This window comes from Xenopus laevis, chromosome 6S (genome assembly GCF_017654675.1).
Source record: "Xenopus laevis strain J_2021 chromosome 6S, Xenopus_laevis_v10.1, whole genome shotgun sequence".
Classification (NCBI taxonomy): domain Eukaryota; kingdom Metazoa; phylum Chordata; class Amphibia; order Anura; family Pipidae; genus Xenopus; species Xenopus laevis.
In genome coordinates this window covers 90,395,368-90,418,902 of record NC_054382.1, presented here as the reverse complement: position 1 = coordinate 90,418,902, position 23,535 = coordinate 90,395,368, and the positions used below count along the sequence as shown (strand labels likewise).

The 23,535-nt window shown below is 36.8% G+C and overlaps 1 protein-coding gene across 19 annotated transcripts in view; it reads right to left on the bottom strand.

The window, feature by feature from the left end:
- The window catches only part of LOC108695247 (receptor-type tyrosine-protein phosphatase mu), a 474,538-nt gene that overhangs the window by 39,347 nt on the left and 411,656 nt on the right, over nucleotides 1-23,535 (bottom strand). The window lies entirely within an intron of this gene.

Below are 23,535 nucleotides of genomic sequence, written 5' to 3'. Positions count from 1 at the left end.
ATTAGCACCAATAAGAGGGGAACACAAGTGGCTACTGAAAGAAACTTATTGGAATTTTATAATGAACACAATAAATCTAGGGTCAGTCTGTTGTGGCTGCATCCAGGATCAGAGCAACACACAGCAGATTACTTGCAAAAAAAAAGTAGGAAATAGGAGGCTTCAGTTTTTCACATGGAAGTTTTGGTTCCTTCTTGTCCCCACAACGATGGAATATATAGTGGCCATTTATATCAGCGTATGAAATATTCACCAAGGCTCAGTGTGGATATGCAGTAAGACCCTGTGTATTACAGATCTGCACCTGCCACAAGCACTTTCTATAGCAATGGGTCCCCAACCTTTTTTACCCATGAGCCACACACAAGTTTAAAATAATGTTGGAGAGCAACACAAGCATGCAAAAAGTTCCCAGGGCTTCCAAATAAGGGCTGTGATTGGGTATTGGTAGCCCCTATTTGAACATGCAGCCAACAGGAGGCTCTGTTTGACAGTATACATCGTTTTTACGCCACTAAAGCTTGCATTTAAGTCAGGAATTCAAAAAGAAGCACCTGTTGGAGGCCACTGGGAGCAACATCCAAGGGGACAAAGAGCAACATGTTGCTCACGAGCTACTGGTTGGGGATCTCTGATCTAGAGCCGCAGAATCTTTCTGTATATAAACCAGTCACATAAGTCATAAACATTATGATTTTTTTTTCATTTCCACATAATATTATTTAACTCAACTATTGTTTTAATTAAATACAATTGAGCATTTCCAGATAAGACCTATTTCCTCGAAATATCTGTAAACTGACTAGTAAATCAAATAATTAAATAAGCCTAGACAGCAATTAGGTATGTTCATGTTTATGTGCCAATACACAATCAGATGATGGTTGCTGAGTCAGCCTTCCCACTAAATTATCTGCAAAAAAACGTTCATGTATTGGACCAAATGCATCAATACTGTACTGGTTTAAAAGACTGGGTCAATAGTACTGTATATTTTATCCTGAATAAGGAATTCTACTTTTGTCCATTGTCTTTGTTCGCTTACCTTCATTAACTAAATGTAAAAATAAATAAAAATAGAAGAAAGTGGGCCATGTAAGTGGTCCATGACTAACTGTACTGACTAAGCCACTGTTTTATCCAGTTATAGGCCAAACTTCCTACAAACAATTGCCACCCAGTCTCAATTTGGATAAGCTAAATAAGCATAGAAAATAAAAGCTTCTTCTCTAAGAAAACTGGCCTGGTATGAAGGTTGTCAATGGAGGTAGGGAATTATTCTCCAACTGAAGCAGAACTGCCACAAGTTGGGCGATATTGAAATAAAATTGTTACTATTGCCTTTGTGCAGTAATACCTCCTATCCAGCAGACTTTCTGCATCGAACTGCAGAGCTGTAGGAGGTCCTGCAAGACACCTCTCTTTAGACTCCCCATAGACAGCATTTTCCACCAGGATTCTGGAATCTGAAAAAGCTGGAGAGCTTGGTTTGTGATGCATTGAATATCTTGATGTTCACATCTTCATTTCATGAAAATGTACAACAGATACATCTTATATACCGCCATTGTACATGTGTGGGAATTACTTATGTCATGCCATAAAATGCATTTAATGCCTACAGACTGAAACGCACATTTTCACGCTACATTCCCTTCAAAATTACCACTGTGTGAGGTACACTATTCCCTGAAGCCATATTTGCACACATAAGGAAAATATTAATGCTTGTGCTTCTGATTTGAGAGAAAACAACTGATAGGAAGTTACAACAAGGGAACTGCCACCGAGAGCTGAAATAGGAGGACAGTTCCAGAACTGTAATAAGAAGGAGAAATTATGAAAAAGATTGCTTTTGCTCGACCTGTAACATTTATCGAGTCAGTCCGAGGCATGGGAACCTACAATTTAAAAGAGATTTTAAAGGACAGAAGGAATAAAAGAGAGTGTGCGCCAGTATGTATGTGAATTCTGCCTACTAATTATCCAAAAGTGTCTCTTTTAATCTACCCCCTGTTTTCTTGCTGAGAAACGACTTTCCTTTCCTTTACATTTACAATTTCAGAACAATGCTGCAAATAGCAGTCAAATCATATACTATATATATACCAATTTTAATCATAAGAAAGAATATCTCTATAGCCATATACCACTCTTTATGGGTCTTTCATTGTAATGACTGCCTAGAACTACAATTACAATCAATGCCATGTGAGTCAATCTATATCAGACAAAAAGAAAAACATTGGGATCAAATAAATTGTTGTGCAGAAAGCATTGCTTTTATTTAAACTGCCCTAGATCATGCAATCTGTGCTGGCTGTTAGACAGAGTGTTGAGTATTTGTAAGGCTAAATAAAGGTCTTGCTATTTTATAAAAGCACATGTATTCCCTAAGTGGCATTTCTTTTGAAGCATTTCATGGACCATTCACGCTGACTATTCTCACATTCCGGCTTGACATTCGAATAAGTGATTACAGCAGTGCTTGTCTTGTGTGTGAATTAAAATGCAATAAAGTATCAAGGCCAGAGTAGGATTTACAGCTACTGCAAGTCCTGGTTCCAGCACACTTCTAATGCAAGCATTATAGGGAGCAATTTGATTATAGATTAAATATTGCAGCAATAGCACAAATACAATATTTAAAGGAGAAGGAAAGTTACCGAAGCAGTTTATTGCCAATAGATTAGCCACAATAGTGCAAGCTACAACACTATATTTATTCTGTAGAATGCTTTACTATACCTAAGTAAACAGCGCTAGAAGCTCTCTCTGTTTGTTTAGGATAGCAGCTGCCATATTAGCTTGGTGTGACATCACTTCCTGCCTGGGTCTCTCCCCGCTTACTCATAGCTCTGGGCTCAGATTACAGCAAGGACCGGCAAAGAGGAAGAGAGGAGCAAACTGAGCATGCTCAAGCCCCAGCCCTGGATGTTTAAGATGAAAACAGGAAGTCTGACACAGAAGCCCATGTAAACACAATAGAAGGAAAGAAATGCAGTGTTTCTTTTGACAGAGGACTCAGAGTATTACTTTGAGGGTTTACTATGGTATTTATATAGATCTTTCTAAAAAAGCTTACTTAATTTTAGCCTTTCCTTCTCCTTTAATGCATATACATGTAATATTCTAGCTTGGAGAGCCAGTTCCAATATTGAATGGTAAATTTTAAACTAAATCTTCCATTTTCACTTAAATTTTACATTTTACTAAGATAATGGATTAGTTGATTATTTGTGCTTTACCATTACAGATAAACAGAAAGAGATTAAACCTTTTTTAAAACATAGCAATGAGATTTGTTGAGTGATTGCAACAGATCATTCATGCAGTCTAAAAACAACACCTAAAGAATGATTGCTCCATTGACATTAACTTCGAGAGGCCCCTTTCAGGGGAATCAGATGAAATGCAAAGCTGAATACACAACATGGTTCCACACTCTTAAATTGAAATTATTTTGCGAATTTTTTTTACATGGGGAAAATTAGTGGCTAAAAAGATGACAAATTAAAATGACAAATGGGCATCGGCGACGCCCATCCCTATTAACCTGTGAAAACAAGTTTTTCGCAGATTCCTATTTGGAGTGTAGGTCAAAAAAGCTCACTAGTGTCCCTCTTGCCATGCACCTATGGGACTGATCAGGCAGTTATAGTTTAAAATGCAGCAGTGAACAATAAATGCAGCAATACCATAAAAAACTATGGAGGAATAACTGCAAAGATTTTGCCGGCTGCTCACTAATCTAGTGATTGCGTGTTTCTTTTCATGGTGTGTGGCACAGCCCCTAAATGGTTAGTTCACAATAACTTTTAGTATGATAGATTTCTGAGACAATTTACAATTGGTCTTCATCTTATATTTTTTGTACTTTCTGAAGAATTCTTCTTTGTTCAGCAGCTCCCCAGTTTGGAATTTTAGCCACTCTCTGGTCACTAGGGTTTACTTTATCCCAGTCTCCAGGCAGTGGTTAAAATGAGAGACTGGAATATGAAGAGTAGGAGACCTGACTAGAAAGATAAGCGATAAAAAATAAAAATATCAATACAACTGTAGTGTCAGAGGGTCTGCCAGGGTCAGTATATGCAGGGCCATCATCTAGTGGGCACAGGAGGTACAGCCATATCAGGTCTTTTTTTTTGAGCCAAAAAAGAGGAAAAGCTGCTGAAAGGAGTCGAAGAAGAGGAGAATGAAGAAGACTTTTTATGGTAAATTCCAATGAACACAAATGGTCTTTTTTTTTAATCCATGGCCACCAATGTTTTTTTTTAACTTTTGCAGGGCCCTGGCCACCAGTATTTTTTTAAACTTGTAGGGGCCCTGGCCACCAATGGATTTTTATAACTTGGTATCGCCTGGCCACCAATGTTTTTTTTAAACTTGTAGTGAGGGTTGGGCACTAATTATTTTTTTTTTTATTGGGAAGCCCTGACGATCAATGGTTTTTTATAACTTGTGTGTGGGGAGGGAGAGGCTTGCCACCAATATCTTTTTGTAACTTTTAGGGGGTTGTTTTTACTGTTTTAGCTCTGATGTCTGAGTGGCCTTTTTACTATGGTGTGGGGTGGGTAGGATCTGAGGCAGGGCTTGGGACCTGGCTGGGTGGGGCTTGGGGCAGGGTGGGGTGGGCAGGAACCCCTGAAATTTTTGTTGTACAGGGCCCCGTGATTTCTGATGGAGGCCCTGAGTATATGTTCAACATAAGCTTATCTCGCGTGTTTTCTATCACCTTGTTAATGCAATACACAGAGGGGATAATTAGTTAAGTTAAAAAGAATCAAATTTGAAATTAAAAAAAAATTATTTCATTCTAGGAAATTATTAGTGCATAGCTTCCTGTAATTGATCAATATTAAGATTGAACCCTTTGCAAGAATTAAGCTGGCCATAGACGCAAAGATTTGATCATACGAATTTCCATTTTGTACGATTTTCTGGCTGTGTGGAGTGTCCCGTAATTTTTCGTGCCATGGCAATCGGTCGTTCAGACGATCGGCTAGGTTAGAAAATTTTGTCGGTTAACGATAATATCTCTGCGTGTATTGCCAATCTGACGATATCAGTTGGAGACTGTCACCAGCTTTTGTTGGACATAACTTTCGTACGATTGCTGTCAGGGGCAGACCATCATCTGATCTGTTCTTTTACTACTTTATTTGATCTGAATGGTTAGTGGCAGGTCGGGAGATGGCAGACAACTATCGTTCGTCCGATATTAAGTTAAATCTGCACGTCTATGGCCAGCTTTAGAAACTAAAGCAGGATGCAAGAAATAAAATAAAGAGAGAGAGAGAGAGAGAGAGAAATGAATGAATCCCTGACCACGGCTACTTTTTCTGACATACAGTAGCCGTATATCTCTGCCAGCTTGTACTACACTGTTTTAGCAAGCAAAGCTTTCTGTACTCATCTGTTTTATAACTACAGGCAAAATGTGCACACATTCAAAAGACATAGAAGTGTCAGAACTTGGCAAATTCTGACTTGGAAAAAATGTAAAGGTAAAATTTCATTTTAATCAAAGGATTGTGAGCCACAGCTTCTGATGCACTGTACATTTAAGATGAAGGTAAAACATATAATATTTATGCACATGTCCCCAATACAGTATCTATATATAAATGTAATAAATACAGTGTACACAAAGTAACAAGGGAAGCAAGAAAGTATATTCTGCTTCTGCCAGACAGAAATTTATCCAGACAAAGTTAAATATATCACTGTCCTGGATGCTTAATCATTTTTGATACATTTCTTTTTGTTCCTTTTTGAAATGTAAATGGTCTATTGTTGCGAATCCCTAGTCTGATATTTTTTCTACTGCAAAAACTCAGCAGATCTGTTACCAGGTAGTGCTTTTCAGATTGCTGACTAATGCTGAAATCAGCCAATTAGATCAGGTGAAATCTGTCAATGACTTACTGCAATGTCGGATGTAACTTGAAGAAAAATGGTTTGGGCAAAAATATGTTAAATATGCATACAACTGGAAATATTAAGTTAAAAGCATTTATGAAATAATATTTTATCTCAGGGTACACCTGTGACCCTGATTAATTATTGCATATTTCATTTCTCCTGTCATTCTTGCATACCTGCATTTCCTATTTGGTGGTTGTCATCTTTGGTATGTATTAGACAAATAACCTGTTGTACAACCTGAGTATTTCTGAAGACAAAAGACTTCATAGAATTAGCCATGAAAACATAGTTGTAGTGGGTTTCAGGTAAAGGACACGTCAGAAATGTGAAGAGTATGTTACTCATAACATAATTGTTTTGAAAAATAAACAATTGTACCCCAAACAGCTGATTAGAAATTAGATATCTTGAATGCCCCCCACCTCCCAAGAATGATCATTTTTAGAATATTATACACAACTAAATGAGTCAATTCTGGAGTCTTTGTAGGCTGGCAATCCATTGTGCAGGATTGCAGTTTTAGGGCATTAAAACGTTGAACAAAAACCATGTATAAAACATATGTATAACAAATGTAAATATATCAGTTTGATTATTACAAGTATTTTTGGAAAACTTTCTATAGGGCTACATTTATTTAAAAGCAGCACCTGGACAATAATATGAAGCACGCATTCCCAATTGGCAACCCAGAGTTAGATGTCTGAAATGATTAAGTGCGGTAACAGTAAATAAAGCAAAATATGTAATTCCTAATAGTGGAATCTTGTACTTTCTAAAAGGTATGATTTATTTTAGCATAGCTATGGTATAGCAAGGATTAAAAAGAAATACAATAATAACCCATAATTAGCACAAGGGACAACACAAATACAAGCTACAAAAAAATAAATAGCAAACAGCTTTCACGCAGTGTTCCATCCTTGGACCTTTATTTTGCCGTGACAGCATGAAGTGTGAAGTAAAGGAGATAAGCTGGTGGTCGGCTATTTCACAGCTGATAAGACATGATCATTGTTGCGGAGAAGATGACCTGCATTTAGTATTTCTTCACCTGCCCTTTTTAGCTTTTTCCTTCCATAAACTATTCCACTTTCATTACATCCTCTCGCATCATTCAGCTACTGACTCATCGCTGTTATCTGACAACTCTGACCCACCTTTTTCCCTTGGTGGAAGCAAAGCAGTTTCCCCCAGCGCTAAAAACAGTCCCAAGCAGTTTACAACTATTAATTTAATACAGCGCTGCAGTTTCAGATATAGGAACAGAGAAAATGCTTTTTTTAAAAAAATGTTTTTACACGTGAGAAATAATGGTCTGCAGGCAGAACTAGAATGGTTGGTCATGACCTTTAGAGTGCCCAACATCTTTGCAGAATATATGTCTTTTTAACTACCAGATATCTTTTAGCAACACTTTCTCTTAGTAGACTCTAATCCAAGTCTATCTGTAGCCACAGAAGGACTGCTGTGCTCTGTAGCAGTGTTATGCTTTATGGAAGTGCTATCATTTCCTTTCATCTGTATATCTAACTATTCAGTCCTCACACAAGTCCTCAGTAACAATAAGCTTCTATGCCTCAGTATTATAATAGCTATTATTAAACATTGTTCATCCTCAAAATCCCTTCAACAATGCCATTTAACAATGAAAATACTGCAGAGACTAAGCAGTCGTCTAACATGGATTCAATCACATAAAGACATTTTCCCTTTAGAAAACTGGACATTATTAAAAGTCTGTTTTAGAATGAACCGGCTCACTCCAGTGCCAGAACTTGAGCAATTGGTTGGGGGCGCTGTTTAGTCTGGTGTCTAGGACCTAAATACTGTACATGGCTGTATATATGAGTGGGGACTGAAAGGGTGTCGTCCAATGGAAAGAAACAAAAAAGTACACTGGCTTCCAAGAACCGATAGGCTTGATACTTTGCCTTACCCACATGAATATTTATGATTTATTTGGTTTAACATATGCTGTACCCACTTTTTATGTAGAGCAAATTGGTGGTATTACACCAAGTGATGAGATAAAATCACAACAAACTGTTCATCTTTACTTATTCGTGATGGGTGAATAAATTCACCTGGTGCGAATTCACAGCGAACTTCCGTGCTTCGCCGCTGGCGAATAAATTTGCGAAACTCTCACAAAAATTCATCATCGTTAAAAAAATTTGGAGGCGCGTCCATAAAGTTGCTTGTGTCAAAATCGCTGCGCGTCAACACTATTTGGGCTCCCATTGACTTTACCGCTGGCCGCGTTTCACAATGTTTTTGTGAATTTTTTGCCGTTTCACGTATTTCGAAGGAAACGAGCAAAACGGGAGAAATTCGCCCATCACTATTACTTATGTGTCAGTGCATAAATACAATTCTGACTAGTCCGTGGAAAGGGATCATCCCCATATTGTTGGATAAGGATTCTAATCGATTTTTTAAAACAGGGTAATGCTTATTCAGCTGCAAATATAGCATTTCTGAGATTTCTGCAACAGCTGTGTATAAATAACATTGATAAAGAACAAGCCATTCAAGCTGGGACCTGCTTGCGAACTGTTGTTGGGGCTGAAGGCCAAATTACACCTTTGAAAAATTACTCAACAGAATTTCCGAATGTCAGAAGTTTCTTATCTTAAGTCCTCTTAATTTTCAGAACAGATGGAACCCCCTTGATTCAGATATTTGACATGACATTTTTTTATGCACTCTTTCAGCCAAATTTACTTACTACAATGTGTTTCTCCTGCTTAAACATTACATGCACTGCTTATTTTAAACAGACAAGTGATTCATAACTGTATATGGGATAAATGACTCCCCACTGTACATGTCGTTATAATCTCTGGCCCATTCAGTTTTCTAACTAAACCTTTATTGAAGGTGAAAAGCAACAGAGCTCATCTGTACAACATACAGTATGCTATTAAAATTCACATTTTGCATCCATTTCATTTAAAGTGAAAGAACCAAAGATAATACCCCTAAAACCCTTAAAATTGGATTTTATTAATTTTTTGTCAGGATTGGGGGTAGGGGAGAGACTTTGCAAACGTAGAATTAGGGCTGACAGATTTATATGATTTAAAATGTGTTAAATGTAGCTTAAATCCATTTAGACAACCTTAAACATAAAAAATGTAAGTGTCTTTCTTGCACCATGTAAAGTGAAATTGGCATAATCATCTATAAAAACAGGATGTCATCGAGTGCTGAACTAGTGATGACCCATAGACTCCAAAAAAAAAAATTGTTTCACATAGAATGAATGTGGAGATTTTTTTTAACTTTTTTTGCCATTTCACTAATTTTCACTGAAACAGGTCAGATTTGCCCATCACTATGCTGAACCATACGTACCATTAAAGCCTGTTCCGCTACTTCAGTTTGCAGCATTTTTATTGGTTTAAAGGACAACCAAAATATGGCTAAAAATGCCATATTTTACATACTGAACACCAGCCAAAAGTTTCAGCTTGTCAATAGGATCCAGGACTTCAAAGTTGTCACAGGGGGTCACCATCTTGGAAAGTGTCTGTGGCACTCACATGCTCAGTGGGCTCTGAGCAGCTGTTGAGAAGCTAAGCTTAGGGGTCGTCACTAATTAAACAGCAGAAAATGAGGATGGTCTAGAATATAAGCTGATGCTACATGGCTCATTATTGAATGCTATTGATACTAATTGCATTGCTTTCTGTGCTGCCATGTAGCAATTATATTTATTAATTACAGCCTTTTATTGAGAAATTTATATTTTATGTGTACTATATATTATGAGTCGGTCCCTAAGCTCAAGTAAGTGACAGCAGCACAGAGCATGTGTAGTGAATCAGCAGACGAGAAGATGAGCAGCTACTGGGGCATCTTCAAATGCACAGATCTTCCCTTCTAAAGGGCTGCGGTTGCCTTGGGCTGGTACAGAAGCCCAAAACATAACATTTCTAGCCTACTTTTCAAGTTAAGCTTTAGTTAAGCTTCAGTTCTCCTTTGAAATACATACTTTTTTAACTTGACCCTACGGATTATACTTCAGGTATGAAGATGTGAATTCAATACATACTTTTAGCAGTTGTTTTCTATATTTTAAGTGAAACTCATTTACAAATCAAGTGGAACGTATACAGGGGCGTAACTATAGAGGAAGCAGACCCTGCGGCTGCAGGGGGGCCCAGGAGGTATAGGGGCCCCATGAGGCCCTAATTCATATACAATTTCAATAAATATTGGAGAAACAAGTCAACCTCTAAACATTTTGGGGGCATGAAAAATAATTTGCTGTGGGGCCCAGTAATATCTAGTTACGCCACTGAACGTATAAGGTGTAAAATTTAAACCATCCACAACTTGTGTGTACTTTACCAATCACAAACAAATCAAATCAAACAAATTAAACTTTGATGAATAAAGCAGACTGACATTACATCAATGTTGTAAGGATTCACGGACAGGAGCCAATGTGCCTATAACTTTAAGGTGTTTAATAAACAAAAAATGCACACAGACCTTTGCAGAAAAGTACAAGTCCAGGTTCAGGCCAACAATCAAGGGCAGGCAGTCAGACAAACAGATGAGGGACAGGACAAAGGTCTGGATGGGCAGAGTTCATGCAAGGTCAAAAACAAGCCGAGGTCAATACCGGGAGATCCAAAAATCAGAGGGAAAAGGGAACCAAATAGAACAGAGCAGGAAAACAGTAAAATAGGAACAGAAACCGTGAACAGGATCGAGAACAGGAGGAGTAGTGCCTGGAATGCAAAAGGTCCCTGGTTCGAAAACAGTAAACAGTAAAAATGTAGATACAGCATTTTTAGTGCATTGATGCTTGTGAAGCTGGAAATGGTGCAATTATTAGGTGCAAGTCGGTTGCATGTGTAGGGGAAACTGGAGTCCTGGAATTAACATCTCTTGAAAGCAGGTGCTAATTCCAGGGGTACCCTGTGCCTTGTACCTTATGAAAGTATAATGTAACATGAAATGATTGAGCACTACCAGTATTTCCAAGGATTTCTTTGGGTTATGTTCATTATATAATACACCTTACACTTTGCTTGTGTGTTTTTCCATTGCTACTTAAAAGATAAGGTGCAAATATTGGCTCCATGTTAAAGTTGGGCCAGATTCTATAGTCAGATCAATGGCAATATTTTAATGAATTAGCATGTACCTTTAAAGAAGCCACTCTTGATGTTGCTGTCCTTTGGGACATCCTCTGAACAACCTATTGGTCTGCCTTGCCACTGAAATATTGCTTACCATATTCATTTGTTTAATGCATTTGTGAAGCCATATATATATGACACAGCCATACAATACATAATATAACATTTGCCAGCATCTCATTCCATATTGAATATTTCAACAAGTCCGTTGGCTTGCATATTAGCTACAACCTTCTTAATGTATATGGAGGTTACTTGTTGCGTGGTATACATGTGATTATTTTTATTATTACTTAAAGAGAGTAGCTGTCAGTGTCTCTTTATTCTGAGAAATTTTATTTTATATAATATTGTATTTGTATTATATATAATATTATAATTGTATTGCATATTTATAGTTTCTAAAGCACAGTAGTACAAGAAGTATAAGACATATTGCAATTACAAGGCCAACCAGAAAGTCATGTATTGAAGGTAAGTGCTAGAAAGTGCTATATTTTTGCATGGTTTTTTTTTGCATGTGTATTTGTGTATTTTCTGGTACCACCACAATATCCTCCTGGCACTGGGGCACTACCAATTGCTTCATGCTCACTATAGTATTTACAATAAATACATTTCCTTAGCATTATTATTTTTATTATTTTGTCCCTATGTTTAATATAATAATATATTATATACAATATACAGAGAAGTGTAATCAGTAACTATTTATGAACATTATAAATACCGTATATACTCGAGTATAAGCCGACCCGAGTATAAGCCGAGGTACCTAATTTTACCTACGAAAACTGGGAAAACTTATTGACTCTAGTATAAGCCTAGACACAACTACAGCCCTGTCTCCCAGCAGCGCACATTCCGCCAAAGCGACCCCCCCAGCGATCAACCGGACTTCTTTGCAAAGTTGATGGTGACAGAGAATTGTCAAACGGATTACTGTGTGCATTGTCCCACTACCATGTGCAGAGGGTGCTGTGTGATATTGCCATCACTGTTAATCTTTTGTATAACCAACCAACAGAGGGCACTGTGTGATACTGCCATCACTATTAATCCTTCATATAACCAACAGCGGGCGCTGTGTGATATTGCAGTCACTGTTATTCTTTCATATAACCAACAGAGGGCACTGTGTGATATTGCAGTCACTGCAACCAACAGAAGGCACACTGTTATTCTTTCATATAACCAACAGATGGCGCTGTGTGATATTGCAGTCACTGTTATTCTTTCATATAACCAACAGAGGGTGCACTGTTATTCTTTCATATAACCAACAGATGGCGCTGTGTGATATTGCAGTCACTGTTAATCTTTCATATAACCAACAGAGGGCGCACTGTTATTCTTTCATATAACCAACAGATGGCGCTGTGTGATATTGCAGTCACTGTTATTCTTTCATATAACCAACAGAGGGCGCACTGTTATTCTTTCATATAACCAACAGAGGGTGCTGTGTGATATTGCAGTCACTGTTATTCTTTCATATAACCAACAGAGGGCGCACTGTTATTCTTTCATATAACCAACAGAGGGCACTGTGTGATATTGCAGTCTCTCCCCAAGCGAACTGTTGGTATAGGAATGATTAAATGTGACTGCAATCTCAGCTACTGCCCGCTGACCCGAGTATAAGCCGAGGTAGACTTTTTCAGCACATTTTGGATGTTGAAAAACTCGGCTTATACTCGAGTATATACAGTACATATTCTGCCATGTCTCCAGCATAAGCTTTCACCATCTTTATTCATTCATTACTCCTTTGCTGTGAACTCCCTTTGCTGCATATATGTTTGCACCAGGATATGTGTCATGTTGCAGTTACTTTATCCATGTAGCTTTGAGAATTGTTCATTATGTTAGGTACTGTAGGCCACCTGAGTTGTTTGATAATTGTTCATTGCAAATCATTTTTTTTTCTTTTTGTTACAGTTTCACCTATCTTGCCCAATCATCCAGTAAAAATCTAGACTTCACTCTTAGGGGCACATTTACTAAGGGTCGAAGTGAATTTTCGAATTTAAAAACTTCGACCATTGAATAGGCCAAATTCGACTTCGACTCGAATAGAAAATACTTTGAATATTCGACCATTCGAAAATCGAAGTACTGTCTCTTTAAAAAACTTTGACTTTGCCACGTTAAACCTGCCGAATAGTTATGTTAGCCTATGGGGACATCCTAGAACCAAAATTTTGCTAAGTTTTAAAAAGTCAAAGTTTTTTTTTGGAAATCGTTCGATCGATCGAATCGTTGAATTCGAACGAATTCAACGAATGGTCGAACGGTTTTACTTTGACCGAAAACGGCCAAAAAAATTCAAAAAGAAAAGTTTGACTATCGAATTTGGCCTATTCGATGGTCGACTTTCGAAGTTTTTTAACTTCGAACCTTGATAAATCTGCCCCTTAGTCTCCTTTTTGGGGAAGTTTAGCTGCATGTCGAACTACACACTGCCTCAGGGTAATTCGTAGTGGGGACAAAACATATATTATGAGTATATTATTTTGCTATTTTATCAACATTCAAGACTATACAGCAGTTTGTTTGTTCATATGATTTCATTAAAAAATGTATTAAATGAACAGTAACAACAAAATTTTTTAATGGAATGACAATGTGATGTACTGTTGCCCTGCACTGGTAAAACTGGTGTGTTTACTTCAGAAACTCTGCTATAGTTAATATAAATAAGCCATTGGGGGCAGCCATTCAAAGCTGGAAAAGGAAAAAAGGCACAGATTAAACAGCAGACAACAGATAAGCTCTGTAGTATACAATTGGATTCTTCAGAACGTATCTGCTATCTGCTGTATTTCCTATGCCTTTTCTCTTTTTTCAGCTTTGAATGGCTGCCCCCGTGGCTACACAGCAGCTGGTTTATATAAACTATAGTTGCGTGTCTGAAGCAAACACACCAGTTCTACTTAAGTTGTGCCTTTTTTTCTGCAGAAGGCCAAATGACACCTTACTAGATATTACTAAATAGTACTTCTGAATGGCAGACATTATAGAAGAGTTTACATATAAAGTGTCCTACCCTGTTAACATTTCTAACACATTACAGCATATGTATATGCAATTGCAGAGCTAAAAACACCTTAACTGCAACTTTATTTCTCTTTTACATTAACTGCAATGCATTAATTTGCCACTTTTCGAATTGTTCTGCAAAACCGAAATGGGACAGTTTCACTCATTAATACCGATGAAAAATCTCTAAAAAGTGCTGTGTAACATGTAGGTGTTAGTTATAGTGATGGGTGAATTTGCGCCGTTTCGCTTTGCCGAAAAATTTGCGAATTTCGCGAAACGGAGAAAAATTCGCGAAATGGTGCCGGCGTCTCGTTTTTGAATTTTTGCAGCGAATTTTCGCAAGCGTTTCGTGAATTTATTCTCTGGCGGCGAATCGCGCAAATTCGCCGCAAATTCGCCCACCACTAGTTAGTTAAAATAAAAGAATATTACGGGTTACATCTATAGAGAAGGTTTAAGCTATTCCTTGATTTAATCTTTGACCCCTTGTCCAAATACCATTACTAATAGTGCAATGGGAAGCATTTGCAGTCACATAATATTCTGGAAGGATGGAGTAAATCATTCAGAAATATTATACTTGCTCTTTCATTGTAAACTGGTATATACATTTGAAGCAATCACAAAAAAAAAGCATTGGGGCCTTTCTAGCCTCATTCAAAACACAAGATAATATGATTGGCACCATGTTAAATTCAGTATAGATATCAATAAATAAATCTGTCAAGCTTTTATTCCAATGAAAGTGACTACTTTTCACTTGCCTCTTGGGATTTAACCCTAGAGCTTGACCTATTGGTTTTGCTCTGAATCATTTGTTTTGTATCTATGGAAGGTTAATTTAATATATCTGTGGAAACTAAAAATCAAAGTTTTTTTGGAATTTTGTAACAATGCATGATACAAATTATTGTCATTTTGAAATGTGAAATATCTAAAATTTAAATGTACAATCTAAACATAATAGATTCAGGGGCAGATTCACTAAGGGTCGAATTTCGAAGTTAAAAATACTTCGAAATTCGACCCTCGAATTGAAATCCTTCGACTTCGAATATCGAAGTCGAAGGATTTAGCGCTAAACGTTCGTTCGATCGATCGAAGGATTTTAATCCAACGATCGAAGGAAAATCCTTCGATCAAAAAAAGTTTAGCAAGCCTATGGGGACCTTCCCCATAGGCTAACATTGACTTCGGTAGGTTTTATCTGCCGAAGTAGGGGGTCGAAGTTTTTTTTAAAGGGAAAGTACTTCGACTATCGAATGGTCGAATAGTCGAACGATTTTTCGTTCGATTCGTTCGATTTCGTTCGTATTCGAACGAATTTAACCAATTCGATGGTCGAAGTACCCAAAAAATACTTCGAAATTCGAATTTTTTTCATTCGAATCCTTCACTCGAGCTTAGTGAATCGGCCCCTCAGTGTCAGACTGGGACACCAGGGGCCCACCCAAAAACCTTAGACCAGGGGCCCACTCTCCCTCTCCTCACGCAACCTATTTTCTGTTAGTCTCTTTTCTTTACATGGTCATGAAATAGGCCAAATGTTTAGCAGTGTGAGGACCCACTGACACCTGGGCCCACCGGGAGTTTTCCTGGTGTTCCGGTGGCCAGTCCGACACTGAATAGATATAATTATGAATTGGATGCACAGTGCTCTGTGCTTACATTTTCCAACAAATATTTCCCGACATTCACTTTTTTTTTTAAAACAGTTTGCTGGTGGGGCAACTCATATTGAGCTATCAACAAGTGACACATCCCTTTCTCGATGCATCACCCGCTACTGATCTGGACGGCAGCAAAAAACTTGAATACCTCGAATTTGTGAGTTTACAAATTACATTTTTTAAAAACTTGAAAAATGTGAACTGAAAATATAATTTTGCCTAGGACAGATCTCATTGACTTCTACATGACCTTGCAAACTTTTAGATGCCAAAGTTTTATATTCAAATTTCTTATTTAAAGTTATTATTCGAGTGAGTTTTAGCATAACAATTTAAATTTGAACATTGATAAATCAGCCCCTTAGTGCACTATTTTTTATTGTTGGAGCCATTTGGGCCTGAGTAATCTTAATTAAAACCCTCACTGGGTTTTGGGGCCCAATTCCAAATGCAATTTTAGTTTTTTCCCCCAAGTATTTTTTGTTAAAAAAAAAAGGGGCACAGTGGCGTGGCAACTTATCTAATTTTTTTGTGTTTTTTGTGTCCCCCAATAGCTATATATATATACAGTGTCTGCACTCGATCCAAAGGATGAAGCCAGAGGTGCACGATCCAAATATGAATAATATATGAAAAGAAGATCAGCACTCTTCGTAGTTTGGTGAAATTGTGTTGATTTATTAATCAAAAATCACATCTTATCCGACGTTTCGGTCCCACATGGCGACCTTTCTCAAGGATCCTTGAGAAAGCTCCCCATGTGGGACCGAAACGTCGGATAAGATGTGATTTTTTGATTAATAAATCAACACAATTTCACCAAACTACGGAGAGTGCTGATCTTCTTTTCATATATATATATATATATATATATATATATATATATATATATATATATATATATATATATATAGGTATGGGATCTATTATCCAGAATGCTCGGGACCTGGGGATAGCAGATCTTTGCATAATTTGGATCTTCATACCTTAAGTCTACTGGAAAGTCATGTGAACATTAAATAAACACAATAGACTAGTTCTGCTTCCAAGAAGGATTAATTATATCTTAGTTTGGATCAAATACAAAGTATTGTTTTATTATTACGGAGAAAAAGGAAATAATTTTTAGAGATATGGATTACTTTATTATGATTGAATATATGGGATTCCGTAATTCGCAGCTTTCTAGATAATGGGTTTCCCAATAAAGGATCCCATACCTATATATATATATATATATATATATATATATATATATATATATATATATATATATATATATATATATATATATATATATATATATATATATATATATATATAGCACAAGGAGTACAAAAACTTTTTTACCATTGCCTCAAAACTTTGAGATGCTAACCTCTTTCTAAAAGAAATATTGAGTATTGCTCAGCTGCCACTTGATCTTCTGCTCATATTATTATACCAATGGTACAGTGCCAGTACTATACCTTTGACTGCAATTACCATCTGCCACTAAGAAACTGTGCTAAAATATAACATAAGTAAAGTGTAGAATGTTCCATATGCTTTTACATCTCACAGACTGGGAAGCTATTTGGAAACATTTCCATTAAAAAAGATGTACTTCACATGGAGTTATACCATACAACTGTTATTTAAAATCATTATTGGAAACTTTGAAGGTTACATGTACAACAGCCTGTGCCGCTGTAGTTTATCACTTTTCGAAATGAGTCTTATAGAATTTTAAAAATTCACTTATAGTGCTGTTTAATCTGTATCAAGTAAATAGATGTACAAGGCTAGACCATATAGCAATTTTTCAAAAATCAAGCAAATGTGCTCAAACCTTATTTGTTGTCTATTACAAACTCATCACACTTGCTGCATCTTGGCTGCCTTTAATTTCATTTGCTAATTAACACTTGATAACTCACATGCAGCTGAAGAAGACTTTGCGAACAATTAAATTTCAATCATTCCAATTCTGCAGAGCTTAAAAACTGACTGCTCAAATGTGATTTTCATGCAAAGAATAATTATCTTTTTTTGGCTCGTGCAGATTGCTTTAAGATGAATGCGTGGCATTTCCAAAGTAGTAATATCAAGTTAAACAAAGATATATTATTATGAAATGTTTTCTTTCCTTCTAGACGGAAATTAAGCTTTGCGGGAGACACATAAAACCGTCAGAACATTGAATTTTGTTACCACCTGAACACAGAATTGGACTGGGGACAGAATCCTAAGGTGCAAATTACTCTGCAAGCAAAGTGTAGCAGAAGCAGCAGTGCGTTAAAGGTTTAACAAATGTGATTAATATAAATCAGATATAAATATACACACAAAGTATGATGGGAAAAAAAAGTTCAACTCATCTGTTGATGAAAGGAGTATCATTAATATTTCCAAATATGATGCCAAATTAAATATTCCTGATTATTTAAAGCACTTTTTAAAAATTCATCCTGGATATGTAAATATTAGGACTTTTTTTTCTCTCTTAAGTAAAAGATCACTTCAAGATGAAGGGAGTTATCTTGGAAAGTACAAGAAGATCGCTACAAGTTAAAGGGAGTTAAAAGATAATATACAAAGGAATATATTATCTGGAAACCCGTTATGCTGAAAGCTCTGAATTACGGAAAGGTCGTCTCCCATAGACTCTATTTTATTCAAATAATCCATATTTTTAAAATGATTTCCTTTTTCTCTGTAATAATAAAACAATAGTTTGTACTTGATCCAAACTAAGATATAATTAACCCTTAATTAATTGCAAGCAAAACCAGACTATTGGGGTTATTTAATGTTTACATGATTTTCTAGTAGATGGTATGAAGATCTAAATTACGAAACATCCCTTATCCTGGAAAAACCCAGGTCCCGAGCATTCTAGATAACAGGACAACTACAAGTTAAAGGGAGTTATCTTGGAAGGTACAAGAGCAATAAACATTAAAGAGAGTTATGGTGGAATGTACAAGACTGAAACTGAAGGGAGGTATCCTAGAAAAAAACAAAAGTGGATAACAAAAATGTCTGAATTTTAACAGAATCTCAGAATAGCCACTTTCTGAACAAGTTAGCTTCTCAACAATACTGTATAGAACATAAAAAAAGAATGACAAACAAGGTAAAAATTCACGAGTTATGCAAATAAGCAATGCTCTCCCATTTCTATCCAGCTCATTAGCAACACAAAGTGACAGGTACATTAACATACTGTATGTGACTTAAATGATACAGAGAGAAGATATAAGGCAATACAATATACAGAGTCATGAATGTCCATGAACGATGAACCAGCAGCAGATACTGTAAATGTGATCTTTCTAGATTAGGGGCTTTTGATTAAGATAATGCCTACAGGTAACAGAGGTACTATTTGTCTTGGCCTTTAACCTCGGGGTCCCCAATGTTACCCATGCGCCATATTCAGATGTATAGAGAGTTGAGGAGCAACACAAACATGAAAAAATGTTCCTGAGGCTGTGTTTGGCAGTACATCTCCAAGACAGGAATTCAAAAATAAGCACCTACTTGGAGGCCACTGGGAGCAACAGCCAAGGGGTCGTGAGCAACATTTTGCTTGCATGCCACTGGTTAGGGATCACTGCATTTAACCAATAGCAACCAGATGTTGCTTTTGTACACTACCTGCACTATTCCAGGATATGTTAATGGCACCTTGGTTACTACATGTTACAGGTCTATGGCAAACTTTGGTTAATATAGGGTTGCCACCTTTTCCTGCCGGTAACTCTGGGCGGGGATGACGCCATAGGGGGTGGAGTAGTGACATTGTGGGTGGGATAGTGACATTGTGGGGTGGGTTGTGGAGTTATGACATGGTGGTTGGCGATTGGCCGATCACTGCATCAATCTTAAAGGGAATCTGTCGTCATTTTAAACTTTTTTTTTGCATTTTTATAAAAAACACATCCATAAACACTGTCTGGCAAATAAAATGTTAATCCACAAATCCATGCATAAGTTATTTTAGTTTGTATTTTGTCATGGGGGCTTCCATTTCTGCTCATTACACATTCATCCTGTGCTGCTCTAACAGCAGGCACAGCATTACCTGTGTGCTTGGAGGCAGCCACTCTGTAATGAAAAGCCAAGTCGCACTACGACATGAGAATCTAGCTGTACACTCCCCCTCCCCTCTCTGCCCATGCGTGTGATGTTTGGAGGAGAGCGGTCGCATGGTTTGCAGGGAAGCAATTACTTTCACTTTCCTACGTTCTGCTCTACAGCTGCACTTAGCAGCCCCTCCTCCCACAGACACTATCAAAGCTCCTGCCGTTCTGTAAGTTTGATCTCTGCTTTCCTTTGGAGGGGGGAGCTTTCTCTCCTTGCTGCCTTCCTAGTTCGTTTTACTGGTTACTAGATGAGGTAAAGGAGCTGTGAGTTCCCTCTGCTATCCACCTCACACACACTGCGCTCCTTTCCTGCCTGCAATACTTCTTTTTTCATTAACTACTTACTGCCTCCTTTCTCCTGAGCTATTTTAACCCTTCCTAGACTTCCTCCTAAGTTTTCCTGGTTTTCAAGTATGTCCTCCTTATTTTATCCTTTTTTTCTATTCCCTGTCATCAGTCCTGGGAGTGTACTCCTGTGTTTCTGCCATTCATTTTTGTGTAAACAAATATAATAAACTATCTATATAAAATATTTTTTCCAGTGCCCAAAATGAATTGTATATATATATATATATATATATATATATATATATATATATATATATATATAGGTATATATATATATATATATATATATATATATATATATATATATATATATATATATATATATATATATATAGGTATATATATATATATATATATATATTTATTTTTGAAACGTAAGTGGGGGCAGTGATCACAGGACTATCTTATTTCAATCCTTCTGAAGTGGTGTCAGTGAGAGCTTATCTTGATACCTGCCTATTGTTCAATTGACAGACTCAGCAGACAAGGCTCTATTTACATTACAGCAGCTTGTAGGAGGGATAATGACATCACTCCAACTTGCAGTGCAGCAGTAAAGTGTGACTGAAGTTTATCAGAGCACAAGTCACATGACCTGAGGGCAGCTGCGAAATGTCAAAATGTCTAGCCCCCATAGCAAATTTTAAAATTAGATATAAAAAAAATCCATTTCTTGTTTTGAAAAACGGATTTCAATGCTGGATTCTGCTGTAGTAGCACTATTAACTGATACATTTTGTAAAAAACATGTATTTCCATGACAGTATTCCTTTAAGGAATCCAAATTAGAACTACCAAGGAGGCAGTTTTGACCAAGCTAGCCCTCCCAAAAACCATGCTGTCCGGGTCTAAACCAGACAGGTGGCAACCCTAGGCCAATCAGTCTATGAAGACGCTACATTTTTTGTCAGTTTTGTTAATAATCCAATATATTCATTTTGCTACCTTTGCCACTGAGCTTTTGAAGAAGGCTAGGACAAACACTACTAGGTCAACATATTAATGACTATCATTGTTATCTAAACTAATTGGCGCAATGAAAAGTTACTCAGTTTACTAAACTGAATTTTAAACTTGAAATAAGCCTGATTCGTGGATTTACTGGATTATTTATTAAAGGTCGAATTTTAGTGGTGTTAGACGTTTTTGAAATTACGATTAAACGCTATTCCTCTGAATCTACGAATGCCATGGAATTTATCAAAAGATCTAAATATAAAAAGTAGGAACGTAAAAAAAATGCTAATCAGTGCGTTAAAAATACAAAGAACTCTACATATTTTACACGCAGATGGGAATTGAACCCTGTACCTTTTTAATTAAAGGCAAACACCTAAACCCCATACCTTCCAAATGTATTAAAAATGGTCCAATAGGATTAGTGCAGCTCCCTTTGACTTCCATGGGATTTTGACAGCTTTTAATTGGCACAGTTTAGTATTAGAGGTTTTTATGGTTTTTGCATTTAATAAATCTTTAGAGTTTCAGAGAAATACACAAAAACACGAATACTTAAAAATAATTTAAAAATCAGCCCCTTAGTTGCAAAATTATTGGTAGAGTTGAAAAAAAACCAGAGTGATATATCAGATGCAGCGATCTATAAGATAAGTCTTGATATTCTATTTTTGCTTCCACATTGTAAAGTCAGGAGGAAACAGTGTAAATTGGGGCGGCCTTAGGTTCTCCATGAACATTTGCCCTGGAAAACTGTCTGTCTGATTATACTCTGCCTGGTGTGGTTGGTAGCCAGTAATGACAGTGCATGTGGTTATTTGGCAAGTATTTGTATTTCACACTAGTCAGAAAACTACATCATGTTCCTGGTTTTCCTTTCCTGCAGGCATACTGATGCTTTCATATTATGGAGCAATCTAAGAATAATCCTCTCCTGCAGTGATAGGATAATCACATTTTATACATTTTCAATCTTGCTGCCTCTTCTTAGCAATGACTGCGTTCTGTCAACATCCCTGCATACAGTAAATAATCCTCTTGCACTCTGGGTATCACTTTCTGCCAAAATGAAATTATAAACATGCCAGCGGAGACATCCCTTTGAAATATACTTTACTTAATATAGTGCATGTTTTAAATTCAAAAGAGCAAGTATATAAAGTCTACGCTAATATGCTGCTGAACATGAATGTTTTAACTTGTGACCTTCCAGTAGTTGTTAAACTTCAACTCACATTACCCCAAGAGCCTAGCAACCAACGGCTTGCAGATCTGGCACAATATGCACTAAATAAAGCAGTATAACATAAAAGTAAAAAATATATTTTCTATTGAAATCAACAAATGTATAAAACTAAACAAATACACTTACTGTATGTTAAAGTGCTGCTCAAGGCATCATCACTAACAATGAAAAAGACTATGTGCTATGCCCAGACAGAAGGTTAATTCGGAGTTAACTGTTCCACTTATATTGGGATATATAATTATTATTATTAATAATACGTATTATGTGTACTAGCATGCTGTACATCCAAAGGTAGTAGGGGAGACTGATTGCAAAATAAGAAGAGCTCATGAGTTACTGAAACTAATATGACAAAGATGAATCTTTGTAATACTAAGGATTTTGCTTCTTGAAAAGAGGAATTCATAAACGACTGGGCATGCTCTAGATTTAAACAGTGTATACCATTTACTTCTTATATACATGCGGTGACACTGGATTACTGATATCACTCTGCAGATCAATGGGTGTCTTTATACCTCAATTCTATGTACACAAGCAAAAGATTTTTAGCACAGTTTGAAGAATAGAGTAGAATCTAGTACTGCAGGGTGCACAGGGTATCATTTGAGCGAAAGGAATCATTAACACAAAAAATTAAAGTGTTTTAAAGTAATGAAAATAAAATGTCCTGTTGCCCTGCACTAGTACAACTGGTGTATTTGCTTCAGAAACTCTACTATAGTTATATAAACAAGCTGCTGTGTAGTCATGGGGCAGCCATTCAAAGATGAACAAGGAGAAAAGGCACAGGATACACATTAGATAGCAGATAAGCTCTGTAATATACACTACATGGGATTTTTCAAAATGTATCTGTTATCTACTGTGTATCCTGTGCTTGAATGGCTACCGTCATGGCTACACAACAGCTTGTTTATAGTATATCAATTATAATTCCGTTGTAACACGTTTTTTCCTTTATTAAGTTAAGAAAGTGGGTGTGCTCTGCAGATGATATTCAAAAAACATGGTGGCAAGAGAGGCTGGCATATATTTACAGTGTGTAT